Source organism: Chironomus tepperi, unplaced genomic scaffold, assembly GCF_022539635.2.
Source record: "Chironomus tepperi strain 1889 unplaced genomic scaffold, CSIRO-AGI_Ctep_v1 contig_8, whole genome shotgun sequence".
Lineage (NCBI taxonomy): Eukaryota > Metazoa > Arthropoda > Insecta > Diptera > Chironomidae > Chironomus > Chironomus tepperi.
In genome coordinates this window covers 1,566,042-1,588,465 of record NW_027226130.1, presented here as the reverse complement: position 1 = coordinate 1,588,465, position 22,424 = coordinate 1,566,042, and the positions used below count along the sequence as shown (strand labels likewise).

Below are 22,424 nucleotides of genomic sequence, written 5' to 3'. Positions count from 1 at the left end.
CTTTTGGGGGTTTTTGCATTTAAATTGATTGAAGCTTTTCGGTGTTGTCTCAAAATAGGAGGTGTTTAATAAGGGGTATTAGGTGAATTGCAAGGTTAAGGTTACATCCTGAATAGCAGACGTCGAAAAAGTGACCAACAATCCATCTCAAAGCCAACTGGACCCAGGTTTGAAGACAGACTTCATCGAATCTAGCTTGGAATCGGAATCTGGTTGAACTGGACCTGGATTTTTAGTCATTTGAGCGCCGTGTGTCTTCTGGGATTTATGTTGAAGTCTATATCGATCTTGTAATCATCAATAGCGATTTTAGGACATCTCAGAGTCACAGCTTCCATGTAATTTCAAGATCGAGATTGAGTCTACAAGGAAATTCCTCAAAAACTCGTCTTCGATCCTCCCTTACTCGGAATAATTCCAACAATACTCCTTAAACAGTATTTAAAGTATTCTTTAATGAGCTGCTTCAAATTACACAACATCAGAATTTTAAGGCTTCAAGTACATAAATATACTAAAAACAACTCTTTCAAAAATACATCCTACATTCATGATATATTTTTCACGTATCAGATTTTATTTATGAGCACATACTCAGAAGAACAAAACTGGAACAAAACCATAAAAATTGTTCATTGATTCTCATAATGAAAAAGTTTACCTTATAATGAGTAAAAAAATATTAAACAATTTAATGGAAAAAAAATTTACTTTTATATCAACAAAAAAAGTGGGCGATGTCAAGGGTTGGGAACTTTGTTGGATGATGTAGGTTGAGATGAGGATGAGATTGTTGTCAAATAGAGTTTGGAACATAGCTGGCTGGATTTTAAAGTGGATGCGCATTGATTAGAGTTTAAACTATCAAAATCCTGCCCATTCTGGCTTGAAATCGATTTTAATTTAATGTAGAGTCAAGTCGACTTCTTCTATGGAAAATACAAGTTGAGTTCGCGATCTGTTTTCAATTTCATCAAGGTCTTCGATCACAAATCCTTGATTAGCTATTTTGTCACTATTTGACAACCTGAGTCTCAAAGTAAGCTCAGATTTTGGACGGAAAATCGGACTTCAGACGACTTAGCTGCTGATAATATGCTGCTAGACTTCCAGCTCTGTAGTAACAACAGTTGAGCAGCACTAGTCTATCCTGACTCAAACATACAATGAGTATTCTTATGAATATGCTCGCAAAATTGAGCATGCTTAGTAGGGTTTCCCGAATTCTTGGTATCGACATATTTCCGAAACCAGGAACGAGACCGAGACTTCCCGGATAGTCAGTTTGATCGTCTCAGTCTCAATTTCAACATCGAGAACCTTTAATGCTTATATTGAGCTGTATTGATTGAGTATACTCATGAGTACCCTCATTTACGAGAATATGCTCATTATCTGTAAGGATGACTTACCTCAGCTCACTTTCATACTCAATTTGACTCATTTTCCAATCATTACCTTAAAGCTACAACAACAAACTCAGTATCCAATCCTAAACCAACATCCAAACCATTTACCAATCTCCCTCCACTTCTTCAACTTCCCACTCATCGATGCTCCACCCAAACATCTAATTTATTTCAAAAAAAAGGCAACAATAAATAAGCACATCGATTGAAAAATAATGGAATGAAAGTGTAAACACACATATACATACACTTGTTTAGTTCATATGAGTGATGAGAGACGAAATTTAATGCAAAATCGATTTCTTTTCTAAATTGATGTTGGATGTTGATGATGTGGTTAACAGTCAATGGCTGTATGGTATGATGTAAGTGAAGTCTTTATACATATCGCGATATGATGATGATTAAATATTTTTTAAATTAAGATCCACGAACGCTCGTTTAATTTTTTGTGTATATATTTACCAGCCATGACGTATGGCTTGTGAAAATAAATAAATTGCTCGATAGCAATCGATTCTTTGGCCGTGACGAGATTTTCATGCTTTATATTCAGAAATGACAGGTTTTATTTTAAGCACATGTGCTTGTTATATTGAATGAAATTTAAGATGACTGTTGATAATGGTTTTGTGCTGGTTTTGTTTTTTGTGACACAAAGAATCTTGTTGAAAATGGCAATTTTTCACGCTTTTGTTATTTTTATGTAGCTACAGTGTTGCGACTTTGACGAGGACTTAAATTTCAAAAGTTTTGTTTAAAGCTCTCGGATTTCATTTCTTGTTAGCAATTTTATACAGTAATTGATTGAACTTCTGTGGATTGTTTACAGCTGATAGAAGGTTTTGTAGTTGAATCCGAGCTGCACAGTAGGGCAAGCTGCATTAACATTCTTATCGTACCTAAGTTGACCTAAATTGACTTAGTTGACCTAAATTGACCAAAATGAGCAAGCTAATGAGGAATACTCAATCAATATAGTTGAGCATGCACAATTTTGTGAGTATACTCAATAACAATGTGGATCGAGGTGTCTCAGTGGCGCAATGGTTTTGTACTTCGGTATCTAATTGTTGTAATATACCGACCAAGAAGTCATGTGATCGAGACTCGGCAGTAGAAACAGTTTTTACCTGTTTTTTAATCAAAAGCAGTTGGAACGCGTCTCACAGCCTCCTTTTGTAAGCTAAAGACAATAAGCTGAGAAAAGTGTCATCAAAGGAGAGGTTCTAATCGCACTATAAACTGAATGTCTGCTGAGTGCAGTAATCTGACACACTCCACTTGCTAAGCAATCAATCATTAGACACGAAACGCCCAAGCGCAGCTTGAGATCCTTAACAGGCAAAGAGACCACTTTTAGACACCGTAGAGGTCCCTCTGTACCATGAAATCATGCTCTCTGTCTTTTAGGGGATGATCTGGATATCCAAATGTTTATTTAGCGATTCCCTACCGAACACTCTCTGTACTGTTCGGGAAATATCCTTCATCCTTTCAAAGATTGCTTCTTACATTTCAAGGATGGACTTTATTTTCTGCATCATTAACTTTAGTTGCATAGCAATCAAATGCCATCCCACAAGTTATATTTACTATAATTCTTCCATTCAATCTCCTTAAAATATTCTTCCTACTTTTTTTTATAGATATCAATAAATCTTCTAAACAAATCGTAGAACTCAACAAGTTGGAAAGTTGGTGTGTGGGCTGTTCACTTGTTAGGTAACGTGGGGAATTGATTTTTTGACCATTGACTCGTCCATTCGTAGTAGACCAAAGACCTCCTGGAAGGAAGCTGTCGATAGAGACAGTATTGTATTTGGCATTGGCAATTGTCAGGCGGTAGCCAGCGACAGATCACAGTTGATCTGTACGGCCATTGAAGCACCTCGAGCACTGACCAGGGTGATTCGTATCAAAGTCCTTGAATCGTTTCAAGTGCGTCCCTCAGAGAGCTCAGGATGCTCAAAAGGCTGAGAATGTCACGTAACAGCTATACAGTCCCATATTACAACTTTTCTGTAAAGCACTTTAAAGTTTGATTCCCCTTGAGGGACAACTTAAACAAGAATGAATCATTCCATCAACTATTTTGATCTTAAAAACTTTTTTATTGTTCCACAACTTTGCAAACCAATTCAAAGCTTCAGCTTTCTATTTTAATCAATTGTTGTGAACGTTAGATTGAATCTCATAAAATAACGGAAAGAAAATTGACTGAAACATTGTTTAACACAGCATAAAGATGAGAAATGAGAAAGAAGTTCAACAGCATTTTGTACACGAATTTTTTTTATTTTTGTTGGAAGCACGGCAACAAATTTTTGTAGACGGATGTGCTATGTGTGAAATTAATTTTCTCATCCGTCAAAAATTTTCTTGTTCTTCTCAGTAAAGCTGCTGATTCTTTTGCCTGTAAATTAAATGGAAATTTGTGGTTTTTTTGTATGCGATAAAGGTATTAAGGTATGGGAATTTAAGCACTTCATCCTCAGATTTTTCTTAAATGCTTTTTGAAATGTCTTGAACAGAAAAAATGATGAAACGAGCAAAAGGCAAGTGGTGCTGTTCACGTTGAAATTAAACATGTGAATACATTTATTCGGTCGTAGTTCATTCAATGTAACTTGTGATGCAATGGAAGTTGTTGAATGTATTTAAAGAGAAAATTGCATAAGATTAAAGGAAAGCTGATTATGTGGTGACAGATTGCTGGTTTTGAGGAAATATTGAAAAGGAGGAAATATGGAAAGTATTTTATGGTATTTATGGAGCTTTTTAAGATCTGCGATAAGAGTGGATAAGAGCGGATAAGAGCAATAAGATTGAATAGAGTTTGAATGCAACCGAAACTATTTCTGGTTGGAAATATCAATTGCGATGCATATTTACTTACTTACTTTGCTGGTAGGACAGATCAACTGACATTGTTGACCTTCATAAGACGTCTCCTAATGCTGGCTCTATCGCTGGCTATTCAATTTGCTATACATTCTCTATCGACAGCTTCTATCCTTCAGTTCTTGGGTCTTTTTCGTGCAATCCATAATCTTCGATAATTTCCGTTTTAAACTGACTAAATTACTAGATTACTGACTTTCTTACTTCAGTAACCAAACAGATCAATTGTGAAACATAGCTTCCCTCAGATCCTGCCTGAAACTAGCCCTATCGCTGGCTTCCGCTTTAAAATTCTAATAACAAATGCTACACTCTCTAAGCAGCGAATAAGCGGCAATGGTCAAGTAGTTAGAGCGTCGAAAGCTACACTGTCTATATTAACAGCTTCTTTCAACGTCTCCTAGCCACCGCTTACCAATTCACCATTACCAAATGCAATAGCACTGCATCACTACAATACATAACTAAATTTGCATCAACTATCCTCAAAATGTGCCATATCATTGATCTCAAAAATTAACAAACACTTAAAAATCAATAGCAATAATCATCAGTAAATATGTTATTCAATTTATGAATATTATCGAGTTTGTAGATTCAGAGTTGATTTAAGATAATTGGCAAAATTATTGTTTAACATAGTTTTGCTTATAGATATGGTTCATAATTTGGAAGATGTATTTTAATGATGTATATTTGTGAAATTTGATATCATTTACAGGAGCAATTATTGAGTCTATATAAGGAAGCTAGTAATGAGAGTTTGCAGATGGAATTATTCTACCTGAACAGCTCGAGTCGGTTAATTGATCAAAAATTTGGGCTCAGGGTGAAGTGACTCTGATTTGGTGCTGGATTCGATATACATCCGGCACTGTGCAAAAGTCACAATCGTGGTTTTGGATATTGGATCGATTAGCCTACTTGTGCTTTTCCCTGGAAGGTACACAAAGTGGAAATGGCCAGCTTGACTCTCGTCTGAAGCCGGATATCATCAAATCTGGTTTGAGTTTGGGGTCACACTGCATTGTGATCGGATTTTCGGCAATTTTCATGTTTGTGACTTTCGAGATCAGGTCTTTACCTTAGCAGTAGAATCGTCAACTTATCCCAAGTTAAAGTTGATGGCAAATGAATGTCCAGTTTCCTTGTTCAACGGCATTTTAGTCTCTTCGAAGTCCTTGGACTTCTTACTTACTTACTTACTTCGCTTTCCGTGATCCATGGCCTCCCTCAGATGTTTTCTATAACTGGTTCTATTGCCGACTTCTGGCTGCCAATTGCCAATACCAAATGCAATACTGTTTCTATCGACAATTGGATTCCTTGGTATATCTAAATCGAAGATGTATAGTAACTCACATTTCTAGCTCAGTGCATCAATGTATCAATCCTCGCCTCTTAACTTCTAGTCAATAGTCAATACAAAAACTCCCCATACACTTTATTAAGACACAATGTTTAAAAATGCATTACAAATGCCAACCCTGCAACACAAGAGAATTTTATCCATCCAGCATAGAAACGAAAGCATGTTTATCGATTCAACTAAATAGGATGGGATATACATTCTCATATTACATATACTCCTCAAGAGATATAGTAACATATTGCAAGCGCTTGTGAACATAAATTTTCCATTAATATCAACAACAATAAAAATGCCTGAATTCTAGTATGAGTTCACTTATGAAACAACATAAAAAGCTCTTGTTGTTAAAATGAATAAAATATTTTGTTATGACTGCATATTAACACGTGTAATGCGTGATGACATTTTCCGTCGACAAAAGGAAATGAGTAAAAAAGGATATTTGTGTCATGTATTCAGGCACGTATCAAAAAATACTTGATATTTTGTTCTATTTGATGTGTGACTTTACTTCCTTGGATGTTGAGTTAAAAAGCAATTTTTATGATTAATATTCTCGAGCTCTATGAGATTGAGTCTCATTCACTAATGATCTCTGCTCAATGAATTGGTTCTGATTAGTGCTTCACGGCTGATACTAATTTGTGTGCTCATTCAATCGCATCGATGAGCTTTTTTACTTTTAAAAAGTCATCCAGAGCGGATGTCATCAAAGGGTGATGAGAGTTTTGATGGAATTTGATGGGATTTGATGGAATTTCCATCAGTTGTTGCTGTATGTAATGAGTTGGGATGCGTATGCTAGTATTGAGGTATTAGGATTGCTAAAAGCAACTCGGCACTGTGATCAATGATCTGTTAATCCATCCCAAAGCTTCTATAGAATGCCTATGTCCTTGATGAATTCAATGCTGTTCAGTCTAGCGCTATTTGCGTATATAGAATTGAGGTATATCGGATTAAATCCTTTTACGATTCCAAAAGTCATCAAAATGTTGAAATTGGATGTTAATTGAAGTTTGATAGATGATAGGCTTAAATTACTGCTTTGACACTTTATAGTGACAAGCTAGAGTGATAAACTGCAGAAAATTTCATATTCTGCCTTTCTGACAACCTTTTCCGAGTTGCCAAGCTTATTATTCCTTCAATAAAGTATCATTGATAGATCCTAGCAACTATGTTGCACCCAAGGGTCAGACACTCCATTGTACAGTACTGCACTACCTGTACTTACTGTACTTTTCATACAAAATCTTCACAGTCCTGTACTTACTGTACTTTTGGATTGTCTGACACTTAGTTGTGTCACTCATTGGATATATAAGAAGCTGTACATACATCCTCAACCATCCTCAACCAAAAACACACCCCTGTCCACAACAATCTACTTCAATTAATCTAGATATTCATCAAAGCTTTCTTCACAGCTTACTCTCAGTATCCATATATATATTTCTCATGAGTGCAATGCGAATGAAAGGAGAAAAAAAAGTTAATTTATTTAATAAATTTTCTGCACCATTATGACATCTTTTCACATTTCTCATTTCTTGTTGACTTGATTCATTGCGATCTGTCATGAGTGGTAAGTCGCTGTAACATAGCATTTTTAAATTAAATTTTATGCGGTGTTTTTAATTTTTATTTGCATTATTATTGTTATATCTAATGAAATGGTTGGTTATCTATGTGTGGAGGGACCTAACAAGCAATGAGCGTACTCACTTAAATGAGCGTACTTTCCCAGAGCGTGCTCATAAGTATACTGAATCAATATAACTGGACATGCTCAATTTCTTAAGCATATTTATTGTCTACTCGGGTGTGCGGTTTCGGTCGAGTCTTTCAAACTAGTTGGAACGCGAAAAACAAAAGGTTGCGCACACCTTACATTATATTTTATATTCTATAGCTTAAATCCCACTCTATGATTAAACACACCTCAAAATTCCCCTTAATCACCCCATTTTCATATGACACAATTCCCAAGATCTGTATGCAGTCATAACAATTCCTACAATCTTTCTTACAACCTCAAAATAGCCACATGATGACTTACGTAAGCAACAATAAATTCACAAAAAATTCATAAACGTGAAATTATGTATCTTAAGATCACGTGGAGCCTGAACATTTCCTCACGCTTTTGACATTTTTTCCACCATTCCAGTACAAATTCGCGAAATTCATCAAATCAAATGGCTTCCGAAATTCCTACAAACAATACCCATGTGATTAAAATTTTTTTTATGGTTTTGACATTTATGCTGCAAGCTTCTTATTCAACACGTGTCAAATTTTATTACAATCATATTTGCCATCAAAAGTTCAACTGCCGTAGAAACCAATAATATTTTATTCAGCATAAGGAATCTATTCGAATAGAAACAAAATCCATAGCAAACAAGCACCAACAAAAAAAAAAAGCTATTTTTAGTGTCATTTGTGGAAAATATTTGCATTTCATTTCACAATTTATTGTCGATATAGGAAAATTTACTTCTCTATGAAAGTTGATACGTTAATGCTTGCTTGTTGTTGTATAATGTTATTTACTGTGCACATAAAAAGTGATACAAATGAGGGGAAGCTTCGGTCGTTTTGCCTTACAACCTTCCTTATTATTATTTTTTTAAGTTTTTTGTGCTTGTTAGACACATGTCACACTTTTTTTGTGGGTTATTTATGGATAGTAAGTGAGGAAGAATATTGAAATGTAATTGCATGACTTGATTTTTGGGTGATGTTGTGTCTTAATAGGGTGGAATTTTGGGTATTGAGCTTTATATAGGTGAATTTGTCAGTGCGAGTAAGACTTATGCCTACTTGTGTTATCGAGTAGCCAGCCGGGGTACTCGACATCAGGTCTGATATCTGAGAGGAAGTGGGTTCGATTCTCGCAAGAGACCATTTGAAATTTGTTACCCTAACCGGCAAAGAGGCCATTTTTAGGTACCGTGGTGGTATTACTTGCACCATGAAAGCATATTTCTTATCCAATACATAAACTGGCACCCGGGATAGGGTTAAATCTTGCTGATTTTCGATATACTTCAGTTTTATTGATGTCAAATTCTTGACTGAATTGTCAAATGTCTCAGGTCCTCAAATATACATTTCTGTATCTTAGATACTTCTTGGTTTATTGACCTAGATGTGGTTGAGCAAAAATGTATCTGGTTTCAAAAATTGGGGTTGAAAATATAGCCTTACGTAATTTGATATTCAAAGGCTCCACTTTCTTACATAAAAGAGTGAATTTTGATTTATGCGAGAAAATATTCATCATTTTATTACAGATTTAAAATTGAAAAGCTCCTCAGGATGTTGATTTTTCATTTATTTGCGAAGGCTTTAGAAAGTCTTTATCGGATGGTATCCTCAAAAAATGAAAAAATTAAATTTTTAAGAAAAGGATTTGGATTTAATTCAAAAGGGGCGTCAATCTAACATTTGTAAAGTCTAGGGTTTCTGACAGCGGTTAACCGTTAACAGCATAACAGCGATTTTTTACCTGAAAATGCGGTTAACGCAAAACAGCGGTTATTGAAAATTAACCGCAGTTAACAGCACTTTTATATGGAAAGGCTTTAAAAAAGAAAATTTTGAAGACTTTTAATAAAAAAAATTAATTTCCTTCTGAGATCTTTCTTCTTTTGTAAGAAAATGCGAGTTTTGGATGAAAATTTTAGGCTAGAATTCCTTTAAAAAAACTTAAAAGATTTCGGAATTTTTTTTCTTCAAAATATTGCTATTGTCTTAGAGTTACGTGCAACTTCTGTCCAGCTTGCCTTGAAAAATTCAGGAAAATTTCGGTCTAGTTGTGGCGAAAAGAGTGTTCTTACGTTTTGCACATTTTTGTACAAAATTAACAGCATTGCATTCAAATATATCATCAAACGCCTTTATGTTTATGGATTTTCAATAGAAAAAAATAATTTTGGAGTTTAATCATTAAAAATTATTCTTTTTCTTTGATTTTGATTAATTTCTTTACTTTTGTAGGTTTAAGCAACCTAATTTGACCATACGAGGCAAATAAAAAGAAAATATATCAATGAAAAGCTCATTAACATAGTAAAATTGTGATATTATTAAAAATTCACAATAACCGCTGTTAACCGCGTTAACAGCTGTTTTGAGTTTTTTCATAACAGCATAACAGCGGTTATGAAAAAACGCGGTTAATCAGAAACCCTTGTAAAGTCATATCAAGGAAGGATTTTCTGTCATTTTTATGGATTTTATGAAAAGTGACTTACGATATGAATATGAATACTAAGCTCAATTAAGCTGGTCTGATCAAAATTAAATTTAAGTTTCATTTGGTCTAGAACAGTGAGTTTCAATTTTTTTATACACACACTTCCTGACGTGTTTGGACTAGTGGACCGTATTAATGAATTGGGCCAGTTCCACTCGTGCCCTATTCAACTTGGGTTTCTCGGACGATACGTGGTCAATATGCTACATTCATCACGCCACCAGGTGCATTCAAGGGAAGTCAACATGTTTTAAGTCGACTCAATTTAGCTTCGAGCTCTGCTTTATTATCATTTTACATCATCCATGCCCAAATTAAATCCAACAAACATTCATCAATTGATTTTATTATTTCAGCTTAAAATAACAATTTACCAATAATTCAATATTAATTTCTTCTTATCTGCTCTCATTCCAGATCGTTAAATGCATTTTCCTTTAATTTGTAAAAATAAAAATCGTTAAAATGAAGACTGAATTACACACAACAAAAAAAAATAAATAAATAAAATCTGTGAATGGTACTCGATGACTACAGCGACAGCAAGCAACAACAACAACAAAATATATATCAAATAAAACGCAGATTGGTTCCAGCATGCGTTGAATTTCAATGCAAATTGAATTAAAAATTGAACAAAAATAAATAAAAATATTTAAAAAAAATAATTTAAGCTGATTGGATTGGATGTGGGGCGATAAAAATAAATTAATAAGTAATAAATAAATCTCCTCGTTAGGTCTGTAAGTAAAATGTAGTTAAATAATGATAGATTAATACAATTTAATGATTACATAAAATGTAGAATATTTCAACAAAAAAAATTGCTTATTTTAATAATTTTTAAGAAAAAGAAAACGAATTATAATGTATCATGTGCTGTAGAAGCTTAAAAGAAAATTTTTCTCTTTTGTACGATGTGAAAAAAAAAAATTTTAAGAAGAAAATGAAAGAAAAATTACTAAAATTTATGAAGGGAATTAACAGATTTAAGATGAAAGACGTGCAAAAAAAAAATCTTCAATTTATATGCGTGCAAACAACTTTATTTTATGAATTTTAAAGCTTTAGTTCCTTTAATGATTTTGAAGAGAGAATGAGAATGTTGTTGATGAATTAAATTGGAATTAACTGATAAAAAATTGATACTTTTTCATTAGAGGTCGACCAAGAACCACAAAGCTGAATCTCCTGAGTTTTAGCTACACAGACTTGTATATTTTGACGGTACCTTATCGTTCGTCCAAGGCTGTAGGCCTGCAGATTTTGGCTACACCTTATAGCTCGTCTTAAACTGCAGAAATACAGTTTTTCTGCATTTAGACCTGAAGTTTAGGACGATATCTATTTTTAAACATGCTTTAGGACATAATCTGGTTGATATAAGGTAAAATCAAGCAAGAGCATAGCTAAAAGATTGAGAATTCTACGTGATGTCTAATCTGAGGCATCGAATCATTTATAACCCATTATGCCAGTTCAAACATAAGGACTCTATGACTAAGTGCTTAGGCAACAGACTTGGTTTCTCAATCACATTCCATGGATACATTGAGGTTACACGCTTTACTTTCTAAACTTAAATTGACTTTATTCGTCAATATATTTCGATTGTCAAGCTATAATTCTCAAGACTCAATTGTTACTCACTTTCCATGGGTTCGATTCCCATCAGGAATTGGATTTCTCAATCATTAAATTGAATGTTGTCGATATCACATGAATTTACACAATGCCTAACTACATTACAGGGGTAGCAAATACCTGAAAAGTAGTTGTTAATGCTTCTTCGAATGACAAAAAAACTAGGAAAATTAGCTTGGGAGTTGCATGACATTAAGATAGCCCAGATAATGTACAGCATGTGAGTGGATCTAAGGTTTCTCTAAGTCTTGGTTTTTAGGAGTTCTAGAGACTAAAATCGGAACCAAAACCCTAGATTGTAAAGGACTTCTTCGATGTTTCGATATGTGAAGACAGCCCAGTCTTTTGGTATCGGTCTTCAGAATCTTTAATGAGCCTTCATGCTAGATTATGAACGTTCTTTTCACAATTTTTATTGAGGTCAAATATTAAAATGCTCCTAGCCATAGGCACTTTTCGTCGACTTCATATTTGCTTCCATAATCCAGATCGATCTAAAACTTCATTATTCTCCTTTCCTGTTTCCACCTTCAAAAAGCTAACTGCTTATAGAAAATAAATTATACACAAAAAATGTAATTTAAATCCCCAACAGATTTTCATCCCATTAAAACCTCCATCCTTAAAAAAAAATTCAAAAAAACAATTTAAAGCCTAAAGATTTTTTTTCCATTTATAAATAAAATTTCAAAAGTCAGTTATTCAATTTTGGGATATCGCATACAGTGATTTCCCTCCATTTCAGTCGACTATACCTTTATCTCCTAAGGATAAAGAGGATTTACATCTTGCACGGTTTCATAAAATTTATTTACTTTGAAAATAAGATTTATTTCCTTTACGAAATATCGGATGAAATTTGAAACTTTTTCGTTCCTTACTTAGAACTTATTGACTGAATTTTAATTTACCAGATTTTATCTGGGTCAAAAATTATTTTTGTTTATTATTGGAACATGCTGCATTTATCGTTTGATAGATGAAAGTAAGACAAATGTTGACCTGATTTTAATGCTGAATGAATTCATCAAAGAGTAATGAATTGCATCTGTTGCTAGTTATGAATGAAAATCTAAATTTAACTCTCAACAAGTCAAAGGTAGCCCTGAGGTTAGAGAGATGGGATTCTGGTGTGGTTTGTGTAAGTTGCTAGGCTAGGGAGAATTTATTGAACATTTTTCGATCAAACTTCAATAGAAGAGATGTCAGAAGAACTTCCAGGTTGCACAAGGCTAGCTACATGTTTATCGTAATTTATTACGAATATGTATGGACTTGGTATGGGCTTTACATGTCGAAAAGAGCTTCCAGGTGACACAAGATTAGTCACATGTTAATCGGAGTTCATTTAGAATTTGTATGGACTTTACATTGACTACATATGTCAACAGAACTTCTAGGTTGCTCAAGGCTAGTCACATGGTACTCTGAATTAATTTCTAATCTGTATGGTCTTGGTATGGACTTCATTAGATTAGGTTAGACTTGGTATGGACTCCATATGTCTAAAAAAAACTTCCAGGTGGAACAAGGCTAGCCATATTTTGTTTAAAATTCATTTAGAATTTGTATGGACTTCTTTAGACCATATTAGACTTGTTATGGACTCCAGGTGTCTAAAACAGCTTCCAGGTGGTACAAGGATAGACACATATTGTTCTAAATATATTTAGAATCTGTATGAACTTGGTATGGACTCCATATTGACATTAGGGCTCCCAATGCTGAGACTAAGGCTTCCTGGTCTCTGTTTTGAGAATTCGTCAAGACTGAAAGTTTGGGAAAGACAAGACAGAACATCATTTTATAGTCCGACTCTAACATTCCTACCAACTCTGCTTCGGGACACCGTATATGGATTGTTATTCTTCCTTTTATGTCGCTAGTGTCTGATTCTACTAATAACAAATGATTTTTTAAGTACAAAACAGAATAACATGAATTCTGTTACATTTGCGACAGCAAAAAAGCTCAAAGATCATTAAGAAGCATGCTACTAATTTTAATCCAAAAATCATCCAACCCCGATCCATCATTTAATCATCAATTTTAAAAATATTACCCCAATTGACCTCCAATAATCACTCATTGATCCAAAACAATCTATTTAAAGTCATCAAAAATCAAACCATTAAAAAATTAATATCCAGTCATGAAACCTATTGATCTGAATAAAAAAAATTAGCAACAATAATCAATAAACACTCCCCAGTGTATAATACCTGACATTAATTTTCCATTATCATCAATATCATACCTTTCAACTTTCCATAATGATTAATTGATTCAATTTATCCTTGATGCATAATTTGATTATCCATCAAGCCTTGTCAGAATGTCTAAAACATAAGTCCAACGAGATTTTCTTTCTTCCTTCATTTTTCATGTTATTTATGCGGAAGTTTTTCTTTTCAATTTAGTAAATTAACTCTTCTGGTGTTTTTTTATATCGTTAAATTTACTCAAGATAACAAAAAAAAAGTATGTAAACATTTTCATTTTCTACAAGATCTAAAGCATAATGCTTTGCATGTAATTTTACTCTCATGATAAATACTAAATGAGAATATACTTTGGCATAAACAAAATTCATGAAGCATGATATAGAAATAAGGGGACGTACGTATTTTACGTAACATTTAGAATCTACATTCTGGTCCCTACCCCCACTTAATGGTACTTAGCACTCCGAACAGAGCGAATGAAGTCGAGGAGACTTGAGTCGATTTTCCTATACAAAATCCAAGTCGAGCTCTGGTACTTAAGACAGCTCCAAGACCCCAATCCCAGCTATCAGACCCCAATCCAAGCTATCAGACCTTAATCACAGCTATCAGACCCCAATCTCACCTAACAGACCCCCAATTCCACCTTTCAGACCCCAATCCCACCTATCAAACCCCAATTTCATCTACAACACCCTAAAATTCCAAGCTATCACACACCACTTCCTAACTACACCTAGTAATAAACGTGAAGGAGAAGCTCTTCATATTTATGCATTAAAGAGATATTTACTAAAGCAACATGAAGCTGTTTCATGTTCTAGTAAGTATCTTATTATATATTGCAACGATTGAGATATCTCAGAACCTCCTTAATATGTAAAAAAAATAATCGTTTACTTTACCACAAGTTTACAGTTAGTAAAAGTTGGAGCTGTTTTATTTTGGGGAGGAGTTGTTTTGGTGAGCAGTTTGGGTGTTTTGGGATGGTTTTTTGAGGAAATGATGGGAAATTTGTTGAGATTCAGAGTCTGTGTTTTGAAGTCAAGGCTCCCAATGGTACAAAGGGACATCATGGAATTGGTAATTTGCAGAAGGAAGCCAAAAAAGATCCAGTTTTAAGCGTCATCTAAGACAGGGCCATGGATTAGTAATAACGCTAATGGAGGCGCCTTTTTGGACTTCTGTAGTCCAGACTCTCTAAGTTTCATCAACTCTGTCAAGTCACAACTGTTGAATCAACTCTTTGTCAAACCGCACACTTGTGTAAGGGACATTGCACTGAACAAGCAAATAATACATTTTGAGAACTGTATACATAGAGATTGATTTGTGCTAAATACATTATGAATACGAACCATGTCAACGCCACACTGACTAAGAGCTTGTAACTAGCTCATTAATGTGCTAGTTTTCAGTATATTTACAGTTAAAGCTAGCTGAAAACTTACTTTTAAACGAAAGAAAGGAAGAAAGAGGCAGGAGGGGTGAGGTTTGGATCGTATGTTACAGAAACTAGCAGTTTGCGAAAAAACCTCGCTAAGGCACTGTCAATATCTTAAAAGTCACGATTGGGAATATTCGGCAACGGATCTATGTAAGATCAGATTTAATGTAAGATTGGCGTAAAGTCAAAACGAGGCCGTCTTAAGGCACACTTCAAGCGTTCTGTGTCATTTTTTCAAATAGTCATTCATACAATTGATCGATCCAAGATTCGACTCTAGCATGTTGAATCTGACATGCCGCTGAATTTAAACCGAATCCGACAACAAGTCACATCTCCGCTAGCCTGAGGTCGAATATTTGATCGATTACTCCAATTAATCGTCTAATATTCGGCAATCATCTTAAATTGCTCAATCTTCTTGAAATTTCCACTCTTATTACCTATTAATATATCTGATTGCATCTTAATATCACAATTAATAATTATCACAGATTACATTCATGATATTGCTAATAATCAAGTCAAGTTCCAAATGCGCTTCTCAAGCAACATTCTATCCTCCTTATTCTCACTATTTCTCTCTCTATCATAAAGCAATAATTTTGAACAGTTTTTCACCCAGCAGTTATACATTTTTTTTTATCGCTGAATTCCCACAAAAATTGTTGAAAATGAAATTTTCTTTTATTAGTTCCTAAATGTGTGAATGTTCATCGTGTATTTAAGTATGATGAATTTGAATAGAGCACAGCACTTAGTGTGCTTTTATTTGTCAATAGATGTTTACCAACATTCTTACATTTCCATGACATAAGACAGAGAAACAATGGTTCATGAAAGCGATGCCTTTTGGTCTTTATAAAGCAGAGCAAGCGACACATAATTTGAATTTATTACGGGTATATGAACGTCCCAATTTAGGGATATTTACTAAAATGTCTGTAGTCTTTAAAGTTGCTGAGGATTGTGGATGCTTTTAGTTCAATGCCATTAAGTTTACGTAAGCTTGAAAAGTTGCTTTAAATTGATTACATAAATAAGGATTTTACTCTCGGTTTTTTTTGTTTGTTGTGTGGCTTTAATGCTTTGAGGATTACTCGAGGTCATTTGTGTACTGTTTATGTGACTTTATGGTAAAGGCTTCCTTCTTTTTTGTAGAATTTACTTGAATAAAAGTGAGTCGAGTCGAGTAGAATTGGATTTTCTGTATGAAATCTAAGTCGACTACGAGTTCTGACTGTACTTTGCTGGTAGTATAGACCAAGAGTGATCCATGGCCACCATCAGTTGGTGTCTGAAGCTGGCTCTATCGTTTGCTACCGCTTGCCAATTACAATTATTTTTCTGATTTAAACAGTCGAGATGGAAGGAATTTTGGAAAGTTCACTTAGTTCTTCACATTGTTTCTATAGTTTAGATCGCATTTACCCGCATAAGCTCTTTAACTCACTTCCATACCTCTCCTGATCATGCCAAGTGACCCCTAAGTGATTCTCTTCATAAATCGTCATAATGTGGTCAAAAATGATTAAAAATCTATCAGAAATGAATAAAAATGACCAAAAATTACAAAACAATGGATCAGAAGTGATCAAAATAATTCAAAATGACCAAAAATGACCAAAAATCCCTATTCTGGATCTGAATTGGATCTTTTTTTAGATAAATTCTGCCAGTTTCTAATTCCCAGCTCCTTTGTAGTTAACATCCCCTTATTCTGTAGCATAACATATGCTCAGTCCCTAGTTTTATGACACCAATAACAGATTCTAGTGAAATTGACCATACGAAGAATAATTATACGACTAATTAGTTTAATAGCCACACACAGCTTTAACAGTCACCTCCCAACATCCAAATGCATCACTAAAATGATAAGCATAAATGACTTTGACCTTATATTCTAATTATGATTCATAATTAAAACAACAACGATATTTGTCCTCATTCTCGCTAATTTTTAATTTAATTTCACTGTGCATTACACTCATTTACGTGAAAAATTTATGATTTTAATGGTTGAACCAAAAAAAAAGAGAGTCTGATGAGTTATTGTCTCTAAACTTTATCATTTAGGGTGTCTGCACGCGCAACATAAAATTGAAGATTTTTTTTATAGTATCATAAAAATGGAACCGATTCATCATTTCAACGAGAAACATCTGCAACGTTAATAAAATAAAATAAAATTAGTAATAAAAATTAATTTAAGTACCAAAAAAAATTGTAGGAACAAGAAATATTGTCCATGATGGAATCTAGGTGTAAAAAAAGTGTTTAAATTAATTAATTTTAGTCATAAGCTCAATAATATCCACAAATTTAATGAAGCTTATTGTCACAAATTCAATGTGAACATCGACCACAATTGGATATGAAAGTGGACAATTTCTTAGCCGTAATAAAATAATAGGAGCTGCTTTATTGGAAGGAACAAGTAATGAGAAATTATGTCACTAAGATAAATTCAATATTGTCCACGACCTTTTTGTTTTCGTCCTCTAAACTTTTGTTAGTTTCCGACTCATGGCCATATATGTAATGAGAATCGATACAGATTAATATGAAGCTGGGGTGAGTTTGTCAGTGATGGAAATTATTTTGAATCAATTTAAAAATTTGTTTTTATTCCGAAAAATCTTGATGTTGATAACAGAGTTGGCAGGACTTTAAAGTGGAGTCCGGACTTTGAAAGTCCGGACTTTCAAAGTCCGGACTTTGAAAAAAAAAAGTGGAGTCCGGACTTTCAAAGTCCGGACTTTAGTGGAGTCCGGACTTTAGAATAGTCCGGACTTTGAAAGTCCGGACTTTGGGACTTTGGGAGTCCGAAAAGTCCCATACAAATTTTTTTTTTTTTTTTTTAAAGTATTTTAATATTTTTTTTTCGATTACACTGCGTAACCCGAGCTAAAAAATTGAATTTTTTGACATTTTTTTCGGTTACACTGCGTAACCCGAGCTAAAAAAGTGAATTTTTTGACATTTTTTTCGGTTACACTGCGTAACCCGAGCTAAAAAAGTGAATTTTTTGACATTTTTTTCGGTTACACTGCGTAACCCGAGCTAAAAAAGTGAATTTTTTGACATTTTTTTCGGTTACACTGCGTAATCCGAGCTAAAAAAGTGAATTTTTTGACATTTTTTTCGGTTACACTGCGTAACCCGAGCTAAAAAAGTGAATTTTTTGACATTTTTTCGGTTAAACTGCGTAACCCGTCGCAACAAAGTCCAAAGTCCAAAGTCCAAAGTCCAAAGTCCAAAGTCCAAAGTCCAAAGTCCAAAGTCCAAAGTCCAAAGTCCAAAGTCCAAAGTCCAAAGTCCAAAGTCCAAAGTCCAAAGTCCAAAGTCCAAAGTCCAAAGTCCAAAGTCCAAAGTCCAAAGTCCAAAGTCTAAAGTCCAAAGTCCAAAGTCCAAAGTCCAAAGTCCAAAGTCCAAAGTCCAAAGTCCAAAGTCCAAAGTCCAAAGTCTAAAGTCCAAAGTCCAAAGTCCAAAGTCCAAAGTCCAAAGTCCAAAGTCCAAAGTCTAAAGTCCAAAGTCCAAAGTCCAAAGTCCAAAGTCCAAAGTCCAAAGTCCAAAGTCCAAAGTCCAAAGTCCAAAGTCCAAAGTCCAAAGTCCAAAGTAAAAAGTCCAAAGTCCAAAGTCCAAAGTCCAAAGTCCAAAGTCCAAAGTCCAAAGTCCAAAGTCCAAAGTCCAAAGTCCAAAGTCCAAAGTCCAAAGTCCAAAGTCCAAAGTCCAAAGTCCAAAGTCCAAAGTCCAAAGTCCAAAGTCCAAAGTCTAAAGTCCAAAGTCCAAAGTCCAAAGTCCAAAGTCCAAAGTCCAAAGTCCAAAGTCCAAAGTCCAAAGTCCAAAGTCCAAAGTCCAACCCGTCGCGTAACAAAGTCCAAAAAACCACTTTTTCAAGTCATGTTACGCAGTGTAACCGAAAAAGATGTCAAAAAATTCAATTTTTTAGCTCGGGTTACGCAGTGTAACCGAAAAAAATGTCAAAAAATTCAATTTTTTAGCTCGGGTTACGCAGTGTAACCGAAAAAAAATGTCCAAAAATTCCCAAAGTCCCAAAGTCAAAGTCTCAAAGTCCCAAAAGTCCGGACTTTCATAGTCCGGACTTTAGTGGAGTCCGGACTTTCAAAGTCCGGACTTTAGTGGAGTCCGGACTTTCAAAGTCCGGACTTTTGGGACTTTTCGGACTTTTAAAGTCCGGACTCCAAAGTCCTGCCAACTCTGGTTGATAATTCAAATTTTTGATAAATCTTTTTTGCTAAATTTTCGAAATAATAAGGATCACACTAGCAAGATGATTGCTCAGGAGTTCGGTTAGAACGGGTTAATAAAAAACATTTTTATATGAAATTTAACAGAATTATTAAAAAGATTTTTTTTTACTTTTAAACTCTGTTATAAATTCAAATTTAATGTGAGATTGAGTTGATTTTTGTTGACTTTTATATACAAAATCTAAGTTGTCTTTAAGCTTTGCCTGTCAATATCATAGCAAGGACCAGAATCTGTCGAAAAATCTCAAAATTTCAAAAAAAAAAGTTATAATCGCAATGGTCTTAGAAATTTAAAAAATATAATTTTTGCGATTATGAATTGCAAAATTTAAAGTTTTATGAAAAAATGGATGAAATGTGAAATTTTAAGATTTTTAAATTGAAAAAGAAATTTTTAAGTTTTTTTCTAAAGTTAAAAATTGTAAAATTTGAGTTTATATGATTTTCAAAATTGAAAAGTTTGTTTTTTGGCAAATTCGGAAATTTTAAAATTGTTAAAATTCCATTTATTGAAAATTGTTAATTTTGAATTAAACTTGAGTTTTTGCAATTTTAAAAGTTGATTTTTATCTCAAAAAAGTGAGTGTAAATGATTTAAAAACTTGAATTTTGAAGTTTGTTTAAGTGAAAAATTTGCTGAAATTTGAAGAATTCAGAAATTTTGAAATTTTTGATGAAATATTTTAAAAATCTCTTAATCGAAAGTTTTGTTTAAGTTTTTTTCTTCAATTTTCGGAATTTTTTCAAGATCATTAAAACTGAAATCAATTGAATTTTTAAGATTTCAAGGACTGAAAATTGTAAAAATTTGATACTTTTCGATTTTTGAAATTATAATATTTGTTAAAATCTGAGTTCTTAAGATTTTTTCAAAAGTTAATGACATTTCATTTTCAAAAGTTGTTTTGAATTTTTTTGTTACTTAACTTTTTATTCAAATTTAAAAAATATTTTAAAAAAATTCAAAAATACTTTGAGTTCACAAAGATGAACACAATATGAAACTCATCGATTTATATTAAGTTAAATACTAAAACTTTAACAAAGGCAATAAACTTGATTTCAAATGTTAAAAATCTTCAATATTTAAGGATCTAAAGTAGGATCCAAATTCCTTCCGATCAAATTTATTAAAATTAAATTTAATTCTATATTTCTTTTATCAAAATTCAATTAAATAGATTGGCAAATCACTGTATGTACTAGAATTAAGTGAGAAAAACATTGATTCAATAAATATAGTCCAGAAGAAATCTACCAGCTCCTTAATTTGTATTCAATGAAAGCAGTACCGTACCCGAAAGCAGATAAGTGAATTTTATTACAAATTTTCTGCAACAAAAACAAGATTTTTTTAAAGCAAGAAAAAAGGTCAATTTTAAGCAACAACTTTATCAAATACACGACCCTTCTGATTTCCATCACTGATAAATTTTCCACCTTCTTTCCTTTTTGATGTTAAGGAAAAAAAAAATTTTTTTTTATCTAGAACAGAGGTGCGCAACCTTTAATTTTACGTTGCACATGCTGATGAATAGCCTCGACTGAAATCGCACACGACATACGGTTTAAGGCATTTCCCAAAAAAATTGTATTACAGCACATTATTGTGCCACAGCACACATGTTGTCCACCTCTGATCTATAATGAAATGGCCCTTCTGTCGTTTATGGCACATCGCATCATTGAAAAAGCAAAAAAGAAAGGAAATTACATTAAACCTCCCCGGAACAACATCTTGCGCCACCAATCAAATAATTTCAAAGGATTGACATTGCAGTTATAAACGAACATAATAAAAAAAAATTGTATTATACATAAAAATAAGAAGGAAAATCTTAGACAAAAAAAAAGGAAATTTTTTTATAGAGCCCCATGAAAAAAAAAAGTTCTTTTATTAACGTAGCAGCCGCAAGCAATGGAAGCGACAATGGGACAAGAAAGAGGTGGAGTTGAATGGAAAGGTAAATGAGAACCACAGGACAAAAAAGAGAGACTTTATTAATTTGAACACTTATTGTTTGAAGGAAGTTGAAATGGATTTTTCTGTTAATGAAGTGGACTGGCTTTGATTTAAGTAGATTTTTATGTTCTTTATCTTCTTGGTTTTTGTGACATGTTCTGTGCAAATTAATCAAAATTGTTAGATTATTTGCTAAAAACGAATAAACGGAATTGTTTTTAATCATTTTTGCGGTAAGAATTGATTGAAATTTGTCATGACGGTGGAATTATGGTAACTTAACGTCTTACCTAGTCGTTGATACGGCGACATAATACGCTATGCTGTGTAATAAAAAATATTTTAAAATTTTCAAATAACTTGATGAAAATTAGACCGTTCACTTATTGTGTTACGCAAAAAAACGAATTTTTAGACGTCTCCTCCCCCATACGCTAATATTTTGTTTGATTTTTGAGCTGTTCTTTAAGCAGTTCTTTTTTTAAGCTGACCATCTCCCACTTCTATCTGAAAATCGAACGTAATAAGTGAAAGTCCCCTAATTGGTATGCAATAAAAAGTATTGTCGGCTAGCCTAGAAATAGCATGTCATAGAAATAGCCAAAAGTCGTGGACCAGCCTATCGTTACTCAAGCCAAGTTTAGGGAACCCTTGTTCCACGGCAGTTCACCACTTGTGGACCGAGAAAATTCTCAAGTGTACTGCAAAAAAATTCAAATACTCCAAAAATAGATGATTTTTTGCAAATTTTTATATTTAGTTTGATTTCAAAATAAACGCTAAAATGTCAAGTCTAGAGTTAGATTTTTAAAATGGGGCTAGATTTTGAGGTTTTTGTACAATAAATATAATATTGTACACATTTATTAAATAAGTCTGCTGATGTGTACCGTGACATAACTTGTCTACCCCTAGG

General features: G+C 33.6%; 1 protein-coding gene across 4 annotated transcripts in view; it reads left to right on the top strand.

The window, feature by feature from the left end:
• sNPF-R (short neuropeptide F receptor) overlaps positions 1–17,933 on the top strand; it is a 46,465-nt gene extending 28,532 nt beyond the window's left edge. For 3 of the 4 annotated variants that reach the window (XM_070653849.1, XM_070653839.1, XM_070653831.1), the window contains exon 4: positions 10,370–10,640. The gene's annotated coding sequence lies outside the window, so the exon portion shown is untranslated. Of the gene's footprint in view, positions 1–10,369; positions 10,641–17,347 lie in introns of those variants that run through there. The other variant, XM_070653857.1, reaches the window with a different exon arrangement.
• The last annotated feature ends 4,491 nt before the right edge of the window (positions 17,934–22,424 follow it).